The sequence below is a fragment of the Scyliorhinus canicula genome, chromosome 4, assembly GCF_902713615.1.
Source record: "Scyliorhinus canicula chromosome 4, sScyCan1.1, whole genome shotgun sequence".
In the NCBI taxonomy this organism is placed as follows: Eukaryota; Metazoa; Chordata; class Chondrichthyes; order Carcharhiniformes; family Scyliorhinidae; genus Scyliorhinus; species Scyliorhinus canicula.
In genome coordinates, this window is record NC_052149.1 from 127,321,808 (window position 1) to 127,335,799 (window position 13,992).

Consider the following 13,992-nt stretch of genomic DNA (forward strand, 5'->3'; position numbering starts at 1 on the left):
AATGATTTGATTACCTGCAAATGCCTGCATTCCAAGCATTGTCCAGCATCTCTGACTTTGTCTATATAAATGTTTCTGGATCATACCTCGCCATTCACCTGAAGAAGGAGCAGTGCTCCGAAACCTAGTGATTGAAACAAACCTGTTGGACTTTAACCTGGTGTTGTAAGACTTCTTACTGTGCTCACCCCAGTCCAACGCCGGCATCTCCACATCTTCTTATCATGAGTGACTAGTGAGCAGTGTTCGAGATATAGCTTAATTGGCACGTGTAGTTAAATATTATTTATACTTATTCTTCGTTACTTAATCATCAGTTATATTTGTAGAAGAATGAACAAACTCATAGATATTTATATTTGTTATTTAATAAATGTTATTTGCTTAATTTAAAGACTGATAGTTTTATTGAACTACAACCATCAGATCATTCTGGAGATAAGCAAAAGAGTAACGACATATGACTAAAACATAATATAACAGAGGCATTGGGGGCGAGGGTTATGGCGATGGATCAGCGTGCCCAAGGACTGAGGTAATCTATGCAGGCAGTGGCCAAGGCCCAGGACAGAACTACCCTCCACAGGCAGCCGTATGCCAGAGCCACCTGGGCATTGCAGCGGCGGTCCTTAGCATGGCCCAGTCACAGCGGGCCATGACTGAGAGCATTGGCAGCATTGCCCAGGCGCTGCCTATTGTGGCACAGAGGGAGGTGGTCCAGTCCCAGCGGTAGATGGTGCACTTACTGGCTGATGTGGCACAGGCCCAAAAGATGGTGGCAGCGGGCCTCCATCCTGGCAGTGCCAGGTGATGGGGGAGCCTCAGGGGTTAGCTCCCCTGCAGCAACGTCCCATGGGGTAGCCAAGGGGCCACCAGGTAACCAAAGGAGGAGGAGGTAATGGGGCCCCATGCTGATGACTCCTGTAGGGGTGGTACCGGAACACTGCAGCACCACGGACTCCCCCTCTCCTGTCACTGGTGCATCTGGTGGTCAGAGGACAGAACAGGGCGACATCCATCCAGTCCCGGTCGCACCAAAAGACAGCCGCCAACCGCGACCCAGGTCACAAGGAGAGGATCACAGTGGGCCGCCCATTCCTGCTGTACCATCAGGTATCCACCTAGACGTAACATTAGGGCTTGTAAGGCCAGAAAGTTGGACACCAGGCAAGTTGGCACAGGTACAGGGCACAGTTTAGTTATAGGGGCGAGGGCACAAATCTGTATCACAGTTCAGCCAGTGGTCACCGCTCCGGTGTCTCACCCCATTCTCTTCCCCACCCCCCGCCCCCACCCCACCTTCGGCACCCCTGGGGTTCCATGGGACCCCATGTGACGGAATGGCCAGCTCGCAGGCAGAGATCACCCAGGTAGACGGTGGAAAGTGCTATCATGGGCAGGAGTCAGTTGTCAAATGATGCGGTGCACCAGATCTCATCGCAGAGCGGGTTGTCATCAGCCTGGATCCCATAGATAGACCCACTGTTACTGCCCACCTAGGGCCCGCACCCCTATGGTGCAGTCTGTAGGTATCACGGAGTAGGTTGCAGGTGGAGGGTTGATCGTCCAAGGTGGTGGTGGGTGGGGGGGGGGATTCGATGCCCATGCCCAAAGCTAGTCTCCCCTCGGTCGGTGAACCTGGAGACAATCAGAGCATCCCGTGCGCATTGGCTCGGGTGCACACGTCATGTGGCCTCCCCTGCCTGCCATGGCCTGCACATCCCTACTCTCCCCCGCATCCTTCTCCAGCACATCGCCCCTCTGCTGCGCAATGTCGTGGTGGACAGAGCAGGCCGCCATGATGCAGGCGACCCTCTCAGCATCATAGTGGAGGGACCCTCCAGATGGTCCAAGCAGCTGAGCCACATCTTCAGGAGGCCGATACACCACTCAATCACGGACCTGGTCTGTCATGTGAGAATACCTTTAAGAAATATGTGTTTATAAATGGGTGTGTATATAAATACCAGTAGTGAGAGTACCTTTAAGAAATGGGTGTTTACTACTGCAGAGGGGTGCAGCTGGGCTGTCTGTCAGCTTTTTACTTTCATTTTAGGCTGTTTGCTACAGGGTGTGTTTTAGTTTTGTTTTCAGTGTTGGAGCTGAAGCCAGACCAAGCAGGGGTACTGCTGTTCTCTCTGCCATCAAAAGACTATCTCTTGATCATTTGGTGAATTCAGAATTATAAATGTTTTCAGTAGTGACTTTAACCTGATGTGCTTCTGATAAAGGTTTTGTTTTTAAGTCGTATGGATGTTAAAAAGGAAAGCTTAAAGGTTTACTTTGTGTTGTAGTCTTTGGGGGTTGTATTTGAATTAATGGTTGCTAAGATGTTCACTGTATGTTTTAAAAAGGTTAACTTGAGTTCATAGAATAAACATTGTTTTGCTTTAAAAAATACTTTTCCATTTCTGCTGTACCACACCTGTAGAGTGGGCCGTGTGCTCCCCATACCACAATCTATTAAACGTTGTGGGTCAGGTGAACTCCACGATACACTTTGGGGTTCTCTAAACCCTGGCCCATAACAGGTCGCAGCATAAGCGTCGTTGTAATGGGTCTCTGCATCGGTCTGTGGCCTCTAGATTGGCATCATCAGCCATGACCGCAGCAGATAATCCCTTTCACCCATGAGCCAACCCCTTAGCCAGGGGTGTGCCTCGAAGAGGCCGGGGATCGTCGAGTGTGCCAAGATGAAGGTGTTGTGCACTCTGCCTGGGTATCGGCATACCTATCTGTCACACTACAGGGGTGTGGGTTCTGCGTTGACAGTAATAGTGGGTCAGGTCCCTGGGATGGAGGATGATGACAACCCGCTCTGCGATGAGCTCTGGTGCTCTGCATCGTTTGGCAATGTCTGATTACTGCCCATGGTAGCATTTACCCCTACCCTCCGGGGTAGGGCCGGGTCCCTGAGATCACAATCTCGCTCGACGTGCAGAAGGCATTTGGCCGGGTAGAGTGGGACGATAGGCGGGATTTTCCGTTGCCTGACACCAAAATTGTAATCGCCGATTGGGTGGAAAATCCCTTCCGCTGCCCAAATCGGGGGCGGTGCCTATGTGAAGGTGGTTTCCGAGTCTCTGCCCGGCGTGGGGGCCGGAGGTTTCACCCGGCACCACTGCCAGTCCTTCACGGGAATCGGTGAGGGTTCAGCGCCGATTTTGGCATTGTAAAATGCCCAGAAATTCTCCATTTCAGCAGCAGTTAGCCACTAAAATGGAGAATCCAGCCCTATCTGTTTGCAGTTTTAGAAAAATTTGGATTTGGGCAGGGCTTTGTAGCATGGGTGTGGCTGTTATTTACAGCCCCATTTACCATTGTTTGTACTGACAAAGTGACCTCCGAACTATGTTGTCTTTACCAGGGTGCCAGATAGAGATGTCCATTGTCACCTTTGCTGCTTGCATTCGCAATACAGCCACTAACCACAGCCCTGAGGTTCTCGAATACATGGGGAGGAATAGTTAGAGGTGGGGTGGAAGGCTTCCGGTGGCTGTGATGGATCAGTAAGCCACACATTTGGAAGCTCCCGTTTTAAAGAGATTTTTCGGCTCTTTTGAGAGCCCAAAACGGAAATTTTTCGACGTCTCCCGGTGGGGGAAGGTGTGCTGAATGACTTTCCCTGCAGTCCATGACTCTAACTCGGAGTGGAAAGGTGGAAAAAACAGCAGCAGCTCCTCAGAAAAAACGGGGGAAGGGATCCAAGATGGCCACTGACAAAGCTCCAGAGGGGTGGAGACTCTGGGCCCAGAAACAACAAACTGATCTCCTGCGCTGCTTTAAAGAATTCAAGGATGAAGTACTGAGCTCTCTGCAGGAAACAAACAGAAGGCTGTCAGAGATTCAGTCCACCCAGGGTGCTGCCATCAAGAAGTTGCAGACGCAGGCCATTGAACGAGAGGAGGAGGCCGTGGTCCTCGTGAGTAAGGTGGAGGGGCACGAAGCACTCCACAAGAAGTGGCAGGAACGCTTTGAGGAGCTGGATCACCGCATGAGGCGGAAAAACCTGCGGATCTTGGGCCTTGCAGAGGGGCTGGAGGGATCGGACCTGACAGCCTATGTGGCTGTAATGCTGAATTCGCTAGTGGGGGCCGGATCTCTCCATCTGCCCTTGGAGCTGGAGAGAGCGCACAGGGTGCTGGCCAGGAGGCCCAAGGAAGATGAACCCCTGCGTGCGGTGCTGGTGAGGTTCCACCGGTTCAGTGATCGGGAGTGCGTGCTGCGCTGGGCCAAGAAGGTGAAGAGCAGCAATTGGGAGAATGGGGTAGTGCGGATCTACCAGGACTGGAGTGCGGAGGTGGCTAAGCGGCGGTCCGGATTTAATCGGACGAAAGAGGTGCTTTATAGAAAAAAGATAAAGTTCGGAATGTTGCCGCCCGCGCGCCTGTGGGTAACTTATTCGGACCGGCATTATTATTTTGATTCCCCGGAGGAGGCGTGGGCCTTCGTGCGGACGGAGAAACTGGACTTGAACTAGGGGTTGGGGGTTGTGAGGTCGGCTGTAAGATATTAGTGCTGGATTCTGCTGTTGCTGTGTTCTCTTTTTCTTCTGTTGTTTTCTTCTTGTTTTAGTACTTTTGCAATTTTGATATGGTTATTTACGGAGGGGTTGTTCTGCTATGTTTTTGTTTTTGTGCTGTGGGACATTGTCTGGGCTGTGTATCTTGAGGGGAGGGTCGGGGGGGTATGTTGTATTCTATGCCGGAGTGGGGGTATGGAGTGGGGCTGATATTTGGGAGCTGCGTCAGAAGGGTGTGGTGGGGCAGTGCGAAAGCGCGGGCTTTCCTCTGGTTTCCCGTGCTGCGGGGCTGGGGGGTGGAGATGGTGACGGGGGAGGCGGGGCCTTAACTGGTTCTTCCCCGCGCTGGAGCGGTGCCAGGAGGAGGGATAGATTGGGGGATGATCCCACTTCGGGAGGGGTCGGGCTATTGGCAGGAGTTTCCGGGGTCAGCAGAAGTTAGCTGACCCACGGAAGTACAATGGAGGACGGTTCGCGGCTGGGAGGGTTCCTAGCCTGGGGGGGAAGGGAGGGGGGGAAAGGGGAATACCGGGTTGCTGCTGGTAGGGTCAAGAAGGAGCTGGTGGGGGCTGGGGGGACAGAGGTGAGGGGTTGTCGCTATGGGGACGGGGTCGAGCAGGGGGTGCTGGCCTGGGGCGGGCAGTCGACGGGCTATGGCTTGTCGACGGGGGAGGGGGGCGGGACGCCCTCTGATCCGGTTGGTCACCTGGAATGTGAGAGGGTTGAATGGGCTGGTGAAGCGGTCGAGGGTACTGGCTCACCTGAAGGGGCTAAAGGCGGATGTGGCAATGCTTCAGGAGGCCCACCTGAGGGTGGCGGACCAGGTCCGCCTGAGGAAGGGATGGGTGGGGCAGGTTTTCCACTCGGGGTTGGATGTGAGGAACCGGGGAGTGGCGATTCTGGTGGGGAAAAATGTGTCGTTTGAGGCATCGGAGGTGGTGGCGGATAAGGGGGGTAGGTATGTGATGGTTAGGGGCAGGCTACAAGGAGAGAAGGTGGTACTAGCTAGTGTGTATGCCCCAAATTGGGACGATGCGGGCTTTATGAGGCGTATGTTGGGACGGATCCCGGATCTGGAGGCGGGAGGTCTGATCATAGGGGGGGACTTTACTATGGTGTTGGATCCTTCACTGGATCGGTCCAGCTCTAGGACGGGTAGGAGGCCGGCGGCGGCCAAGGTACTGAGAGGGTTTATGGATCAGATGGGTGGAGTGGATCCATGGAGGTTTGTGAGGCCGAGGGCACGCGAGTACTCTTTCTTCTCCCACGTACATAGGGTCTACTCTCGGATAGATTTCTTCGTGGTGAGTAGGGGACTGATTCCGAGAGTGGAGGAGGCCGAGTATTCGGCCATTGCAATCTCCGACCACGCTCCGCATTGGATAGAGTTGGAGATGGGAGAGGTGCGAGACCAACGTCCGTTGTGGCGGTTGGATGTGGGGTTGTTGGCGGAGGAGGAGGTGTGTAGGAGGGTCCGGGCAAGTATTGAGGGGTACCTTGAGGTGAATGATACGGGGGAGGTTCAGGTGGGGATGGTCTGGGAAGCCCTGAAGGCAGTAATTCGTGGGGAGCTGATATCCATCCGGGCACACAGGGAGAGGAGCGAGAGGAGTGAGAGGGATAGCTGGTGGGAAAGATGCTGGAGGTGGACAGGAGGTATGCAGAGGCACCAGAGGAGGGACTGTTGGGGGAGAGGCGCAGCCTGCAGGCTAAATTTGATTTGCTGACCACTAGAAAGGCGGAGGCACAGTGGAGGAAGGCACAAGGGGCAGTGTACGAACATGGTGAAAAGGCGAGTAGGATGCTGGCTCATCAGCTGCGTAAGCGGTGTGTTGTTTCTCGTGTCTTAATAAAGCTCGTAATCTCAAATGTGGAGAAGATGCTTTATTGTAAGTTCGTTCACTCTTCAGAGCTGTTTCCTAAGGTTACCTTCAGTGTTCCTAGCTGGCGTGTGGGTGTATGTCTGTGTCTGTGTCCTGCTCCAAGTTCTGCCCTCAGTGAAGTGTGTCCTCACTTCCTGTCCCCGTCTATTTATGTGGCTCTCCCGTGCCCCCTCTAGTGTTTGCTCAGTTGTATTGCATCTAGTTAACTTGTGATCACCACATCCCCCTTTTTCTCTTTACATATTTTCTGTACATCGTTAAAGAAAATTGTACATCCTGTCCCGGTGTATTTATAGCTCTCCCTCTGGTGGTTGCTCAGTTGTTTTTGTGTCTAGTAAATCTACGATTACCACATCCCCCTTTTTCTCTTTACATATTTGCTGTACATCGTTAAAGAAAATTATAGAAAACAGTTACTTATGATATGCGTATCTATGCAGGTGATGGTGCTATTGCATATTGTACAAAGCCAATGTAGTTATATGTCCAATCTTAATAAAAACATTTATGAGTCCAAACTTGATGAATTTGTTCAGAGCTTTTTTTTTTCTTTTTGTTGTTGATGACGTGGTGATATTGATATTGCAAGTCCGCTATGAATGTTGTTGGTGTTCCTTATTATTTTAAGTACCCACTGCATCATCCCGAGGTGTTTGCATGGTCACCTCACTGATGTTGACTGGCATGGACTTTTTTTTTTTTTTTTTTGTGCTTGTGGTGTTGATTTATTGTCTCATCCGCCTTGGATGCTGGTGTGCTTGCTCGTTCTGGAGCAGACGTGAGTTTGTGCGATTCGTTGTCATCCCATGACATGTTTGTAGTCTTGTCATCGTTTTGCAGTGAGCTGTGGCATTGTCCTTCATGTGCCGAGTAGTACCATTGTGTACAAGTCGTTGTTTCATTGCTGTTGTTTCTGTCGTTCCTGTTTTTGTTGTTTTCGTTGCCGTACTTGTTGCTGTTTTTGTCGTTTCTGTCTTTGGTGTTGGCACTGTCGTTGTTCCTGACTTTGTTGTTTTCGTTGCCGTTCGTGTTGCTGTTTTTGTCGTTTCTGTCTTTGGTGTTGTCGCTATCTTTGTTCCTGACTTTGTTGTTTTCGTTGCCGTTCTTGTTGTCTCTGTCTCTGTCGTTGTCGCTATCTTTGTGCCTGACTTTATTGTTTGTCTTGTCGCGCTTCATGTTGCTTTTGTTCTTTCTGTTGTCGTTCTCGTTTCTGCTGTGCTTCTTGCTATTGTTGTTGGTCTTGTCGCGCTTCATGTTGCTTTTGTTCTTGCTGTTGTTTGTCCCGTTTCTGCTGTGCTTCTTTTGACTGTTGTTTTTCTTGTTATACTCTATTCGTGTCCCGAGTGGATAATTTGAGTCATTGAGCATTTCGTCTCGAGAGTGGTGCGAATGATCTGATGTTGCATCGGTGCAGGTGACATCAATCATTTGTGGAGAATTGGATTCCTCATCTTTGCTTTCTTGGTGCTCCTCTTCCGGAGTCAAATTCTTCTCGATTCCATTTGACGCGGTGTCTCTGGATTCTTGGCGCTCCTCTTCTGGAGTCAAAACCTCCATGATTAGAATTGACGTGGTGTCTGTGGACTTCTGGCGCTCCTCTTCTGGAGTCCAGATCTGCATGATTTCAGTTGACGTGGTGTCTCCGGACTCTTGGCGCTCCTGTTCTGGAGTCCAAATCTGCATGATTTCACTTGACGTGGTCTCTCTAGACTCTTGGTGCTCCGCTTCTGGAGTTGAAATCTTCATGATTTCTGTTGATGTTGTCTCACTGGACTCCAGGTGCTCCTCTTCTGGAGTCAAAATCTGCATGGTTTCTTTCGGCTTGGTCTCTCTGGACTCCAGGTGCTCCTCTTCTGGAGTCAGAATCTGCATGGTTTCTTTCGGCGTTGTCTGTCTGGACTCCAGGTGCTCCTCTTCTGGAGTCAAAATCTGCATGTTTTCTTTCGGCATCGTCTCTCTGGACTGTTGGGTGGCCCGACTCTGTGCTTCTGTACAGACAAGCTGAGAACTGTCAGTCTCGCTGTGATCCTGTACGTCGAGTGCGATCACCTTATTACTGTTTTCGCTCTGTGCTTCTGTACAGACAAGCTGAGAACTGTCAGTCTCGCTGTGATCCTGTACGTCGAGTGTGATCACCTTGTCACTGTCTTCGCATGCAGTGGGTAGAGGTGCATTGTCTTCTTCTTGTTCATGTGAGCTTGTTAGACTTTCATAGTCTGCTTGTGGTTGCTCAGATATGGCAGGTTGACCTTCATGGTCTTGCGCATGCATGGTGTCAGCGGTTAGATGTACGTTGTCTTCTTCTTGTTCCTGTGAGCTTGGTAGACTTTCATAGTCTGCTTGCGGTTGCTCAGATACAGCGGGTTTACCTTCATGGTCTTGTTCATGCATGGTGTTCGCCAGGGAGTGTTTGCTTGCATCCCTTTTGGAGTCTTTCATCACTCGCACTGTGGAGCCTGTCATCGCTCGCTCTGTGGAGTCTTCCTGTGCTCTCTGTGTGGCGTCGTCTTCGTCTAGGGTATTGCTGTCATCCAATGTATAGACGAGCTGCCATGGCATCATGGTGTTGGATTCATCTACCATGAGTAGAGTCGTGTTGAGCTTTGCAACGGTGTCGCTGATGCTGTGATCAGCATGTCCAAATAACTCCTCCATCTCTGAGTAGTATTCTTTGATACCCATTTCATCTTCATTGGCTTCTTCTACCACGAGTTGATTCGTGTTGAACTTTGCGACCGTGTCGCTGATGCTGTGATTAGCATATCCGACTGACTCAGCTGTGTCTGAGTAGTATTCTTCGAAAACCAAATCATCCTGGTTGGATTCTTCTACCACGAGTTGATTCGTGTTGAACTTTGCGGCCGTGTCGCTGATGCTGTGATAAGCATATCCGACTGACTCAGCCATGTCTGAGTAGTGTTCTTTGAAAACCAAATCATCTTGGTTGGATTCATCTACCACGAGTTGGTTCGTGTTGTGCTTTGCGACCGTGTCGCTGATGCTGTGATAAGCATATCCGACTGACTCAGCCATGTCTGAGTAGTGTTCTTTGAAAAACAAATCATCTTTTGTTGTTTCGGAATTCTTTTTGTTCTCTTCACTTTGGGTGGTGCAGACTGCTTTTTTCAGGGTGTTGTGCAAGTTGTTTTTAACTGTTGGTTTAAGTTCAGGCGTTTTTCTGTGTTCTGAGGCAATAAAATTTGTGTTTACCACTTTAAGTGTCTTGTTTGCAATTTTCGGGCATTTCCCTTTTAAGTGGGTGTGGTCGGGATGCTCAGACGTCATGACGTCACGTGCAGGAATGCATTGCGCATGCGCATATCGGCCTTCCTCCTTCACTGTGCGGTTTTGTTTCCATTGCGCATGCGCGGCGTGCGCATGCGCATTACGATCCGCGACCAAAACTTTTTTTGACTGCGCATGCGCGGCTTGCGCATGCGCATAACGATCGGCAACGCGATATTTTTTTAACTGCGCATGCGCGGCTTCCGGTTCCGGCGCATGCGCAGACGCAATTTGTAGTTCTTTGCTTACCGGAGACTGCAAAATGTGCTCCGACGCCATTTTTTCGCGGATTTCAGCGATTTTTCTGTCCCATCTGGACTGGATTTCTAAAAGTTGTAAGTTACCTTCTCTTCCCGATTTGGACTGGGTTTCAGCATTTTGGCTTTGTGAGAAATTCTTGTTATTTCTTCTTTTTGATCTGTACTTTTCATTCGCGATTTCTTGTTCTTTTCGTGATTTTTTAAAGTTTTGCATCACTCAGTCTCTCTGCAGTTTGGACTCTGAGTATGTCTTGCTGTTCAAATTTCTCACAGTACTCTTCAAATTTGTTTAGTAACGTTTGTAAGCTGTTTCTGTCTTCATCTTTTGAGTATTTAAATCCATTATACACTTTCCTATTTACAGGCCCTGCGGTGAGAATTGCTATTTTAATGTTGTCGGAGGCGTCTTGTACCTCATTAGCTACGAGATCCAAATCAAACATTTGTTTAAACCTTTTCCAGACACCTCTTACATTGCCAGTCAGGTCTAGCTGCTCTGGGTATCCATACCACATCCTCGAATTAGCGATGTCTTCCCAAGTCAAATGTCCAGTAGGAGATTTCCATGCCATTTTGAGCTTTCTGTGTCTGCCACTGAGTTGTCCTGTAGTAAGCGTCTGAAGCCACTCCTGGGTACCATGTGTTGTTTCTCGTGTCTTAATAAAGCTCGTAGTCTCAAATGTGGAGAAGATGCTTTATTGTAAGTTCGTTCACTCTTCAGAGCTGTTTCCTAAGGTTACCTTCAGTGTTCCTAGCTGGCGTGTGGGTGTATGTCTGTGTCTGTGTCCTGCTCCAAGTTCTGCCCTCAGTGAAGTGTGTCCTCACTTCCTGTCCCCGTCTATTTATATGGCTCTCCCGTGCCCCCTCTAGTGTTTGCTCAGTTGTATTGCATCTAGTTAACTTGTGATCACCACAAGCGGGATGCGGCTAAGGAGATTGCTGGAGTGAGAGATAAGAGTGGGAATGTGGTGTGGAAGGGGGTAGAGGTGAATGAGGTCTTCAAGGATTTTTACGGGGAACTGTACCGGTCGGAGCCAACGGGGGAGAGGAGGGGAATGGAGAGGTTCCTGGACGGGCTTTCTTTCCCGAAGGTGCAGGAGGAGAAGGTGGAGGGGTTGGGTGCGCCGATTGAGCTGGAGGAGCTAGTTAAGGGGATCGGGCAGATGCAGTCAGGGAAGGCACCGGGGCCGGATGGGTTCCCGGTGGAATTTTATAAAAAGTTTGTGGATCTAGTGGGCCCCTTGCTGGTGCGAACACTCAATGAAGCGTGGGAGGGGGGGACTTTGCCCCCGACGATGTCACTGGCGCTGATCTCGTTAATTTTAAAGAAGGACAAGGACCCCCAGCAGTGTGGTTCATACAGGCCCATATCTCTCCTCAACGTGGACGCTAAGGTGCTGGCAAAAATCCTGGCCACCAGGATAGAGGACTGTGTGCCAGGGGTTGTGCACGAGGACCAGACAGGTTTTGTGAAGGGAAGGCAGCTGAACACGAATGTGCGGAGATTGCTGAATGTCATTATGATGCCGGCGATTGAGGGGGAGGCAGAGATAGTGGTGGCACTGGATGCGGAGAAGGCCTTCGATAGAGTGGAGTGGGGGTACCTATGGGAGGTGTTGGGGAGGTTTGCATTTGGTGAAGGGTTTATTAGATGGGTGAGGCTGCTATATGAGGCCCCGATGGCGTGCGTGGCCACGAATAGGAGGAGGTCGGAGTACTTCCGGCTTTACCGAGGGACCAGGCAGGGTTGCCCCCTGTCCCCCTTGTTGTTTGCACTGGCAATCGAGCCGCTGGCGATGGCATTGAGAGATTCAGAGAGGTGGAGAGGCTTGGTGCGAGGTGGAGAGGAACATAGGGTGTCGTTGTATGCCGACGACCTGTTACTGTATGTGGCGGACCCGGTGGGAGGGATGCCGGGAGTGATGGAGTTACTAGCCGAGTTTGGGACCTTCTCAGGTTATAAATTAAACTTAGGCAAGAGCGAGGTGTTTGTGGTGCACCCTGGAGACCAAGAGGAAGGAATTGGTAGGCTCCCGCTTAGGCGGGCAGGGGAGAGCTTTAGGTACCTGGGGGTGCAAGTGGCCAGGGACTGGGGGACTCTCCACAAGCATAACTTTACCAGGCTGGTAGATCAGATGGAGGAGGAGTTCAGGAGGTGGGACATGCTGCCATTGTCGTTGGCGGGGAGGGTGCAGTCCGTCAAAATGACAGTGCTTCCGAGGTTCTTGTTCCTTTTTCAGTGCCTGCCCATATTTATCCCCAGGGCCTTCTTTAGGAGAGTGACTAGCAGTATTCTGAGTTTTGTGTGGGCACATGGGACTCCGAGAGTGAGGAGGGTGTTCCTGGAGCGAGGAAGGGATGGAGGTGGGCTGGCACTGCCCAACCTTCTGGGGTACTATTGGGCAGCCAATGTGTCAATGGTGCGTAAATGGGTGATGGAGGGGGGAGGGGCGGCGTGGAAAAGAATGGAGATGGCGTCATGTAGAGGTACGAGCCTGGGTGCCATGGTAACGGCACCGTTGCCGCTCTCCCCTAAGAGGTTTACCACGAGCCCGGTGGTGGCAGCGACCCTAAGAATCTGGGAACAATGGAGACGGCATCGGGGGGAAACAGGGGGCTCGATGGAGGCTCCACTGGGTGGCAACCATCGGTTCATCCCGGGGAACACGGATGGGGGATTCAGGGGGTGGCAAAGGGCGGGCATCAGCAAATTGAGGGACCTGTTTATTGGCGGGAGGTTTGCGGGCCTGGGGGAACTGGAAGATAAATTTGGCCTTCCCCAGGGGAACATGTTCAGATACCTGCAGGTAAAGGCGTTTGCTAGGCGACAGGTAGAGGGATTCCCTTTGCTGCCCTCGCAGGGGACGATGGACAGAGTGCTTTCGGGGGTGTGGGTAGGAGAGGGGAAGGTGTCTGACATCTATAAGGTAATGCAGGAGGTGGAGGAGTCGTCAGTGGAGGAGCTGAAGGCTAAATGGGAGGAGGAACTCGGGGAGCAGATAGAGGACGGGACTTGGGCGGATGCCTTGGAGAGAGTCAACTCTTCCTCCTCATGTGCGAGGCTTAGTCTCATCCAATTTAAGGTGCTGCACCGGGCCCACATGTCCGGGACTAGGATGAGTAGGTTCTTCGGGGGTGCGGACAGGTGCACCAGATGTTCGGGGAGTCCTGCGAACCACGCCCATATGTTCTGGGCATGCCCAGCACTGGAAGAATTCTGGAAGGGGGTGGCGGGGACGGTGTCGAGGGTGGTTGGATCCAGGGTCAAACCAGGGTGGGGACTCGCGATTTTTGGAGTTGCGGTAGAGCCGGGAGTGCAGGAGGCGAAAGAGGCCGGTGTCCTGGCCTTTGCGTCCCTAGTAGCCCGTCGAAGGATTCTGTTACAATGGAAGGATGCAAGGCCCCCAAGTGTGGAGACCTGGATCAGTGACATGGCGGGATTTATAAAATTGGAAAAGGTCAAATTTGACCTGAGAGGATCAATACAAGGGTTCTATAAACGATGGCAGCCTTTTCTGGACTTCCTGGCTCAGAGATACGTAACTGGGTCAATAGCAGCAGCAACCCGGGGGGGGGGGGGGGGGGGGGGGGGTGCATTATTGTAGTGTTTATTCTGTAACTTTATAGTGTGTTAATTTGCGTTGTTGTTAAAATGCTGGGTTGTTCATGGGGATGGGGCGAATGTATATGATTGTTAATATTATTGTTATTTTCGGTATTTTACTAAGGTGCGTCAATGTTGTATAAAATAAAAATTTCTCAATAAAAATTATTTAAAAAAAAAAAAGAGGTGGGGTGGAACACAGGGTCTCACTGTCGGCCGACGACTTACTATTATATGTGAGGGATCCGGAGGTGTTCACGGGAAACATTACGGGGATCTTGCAGCGTTTTGGGGCCTTCTCTGGTTACAAGATAAATATAGGAAAGAGTGAATACTTTGTGGTTGTGTTGCCGAGGCAGCGAGGGGGCTTAGGGGAGTGCCGTTCCGGCTAACTGGAAGTCATTTTCGGTATTTGGGTGTCCAGATAGCAAGGGACTG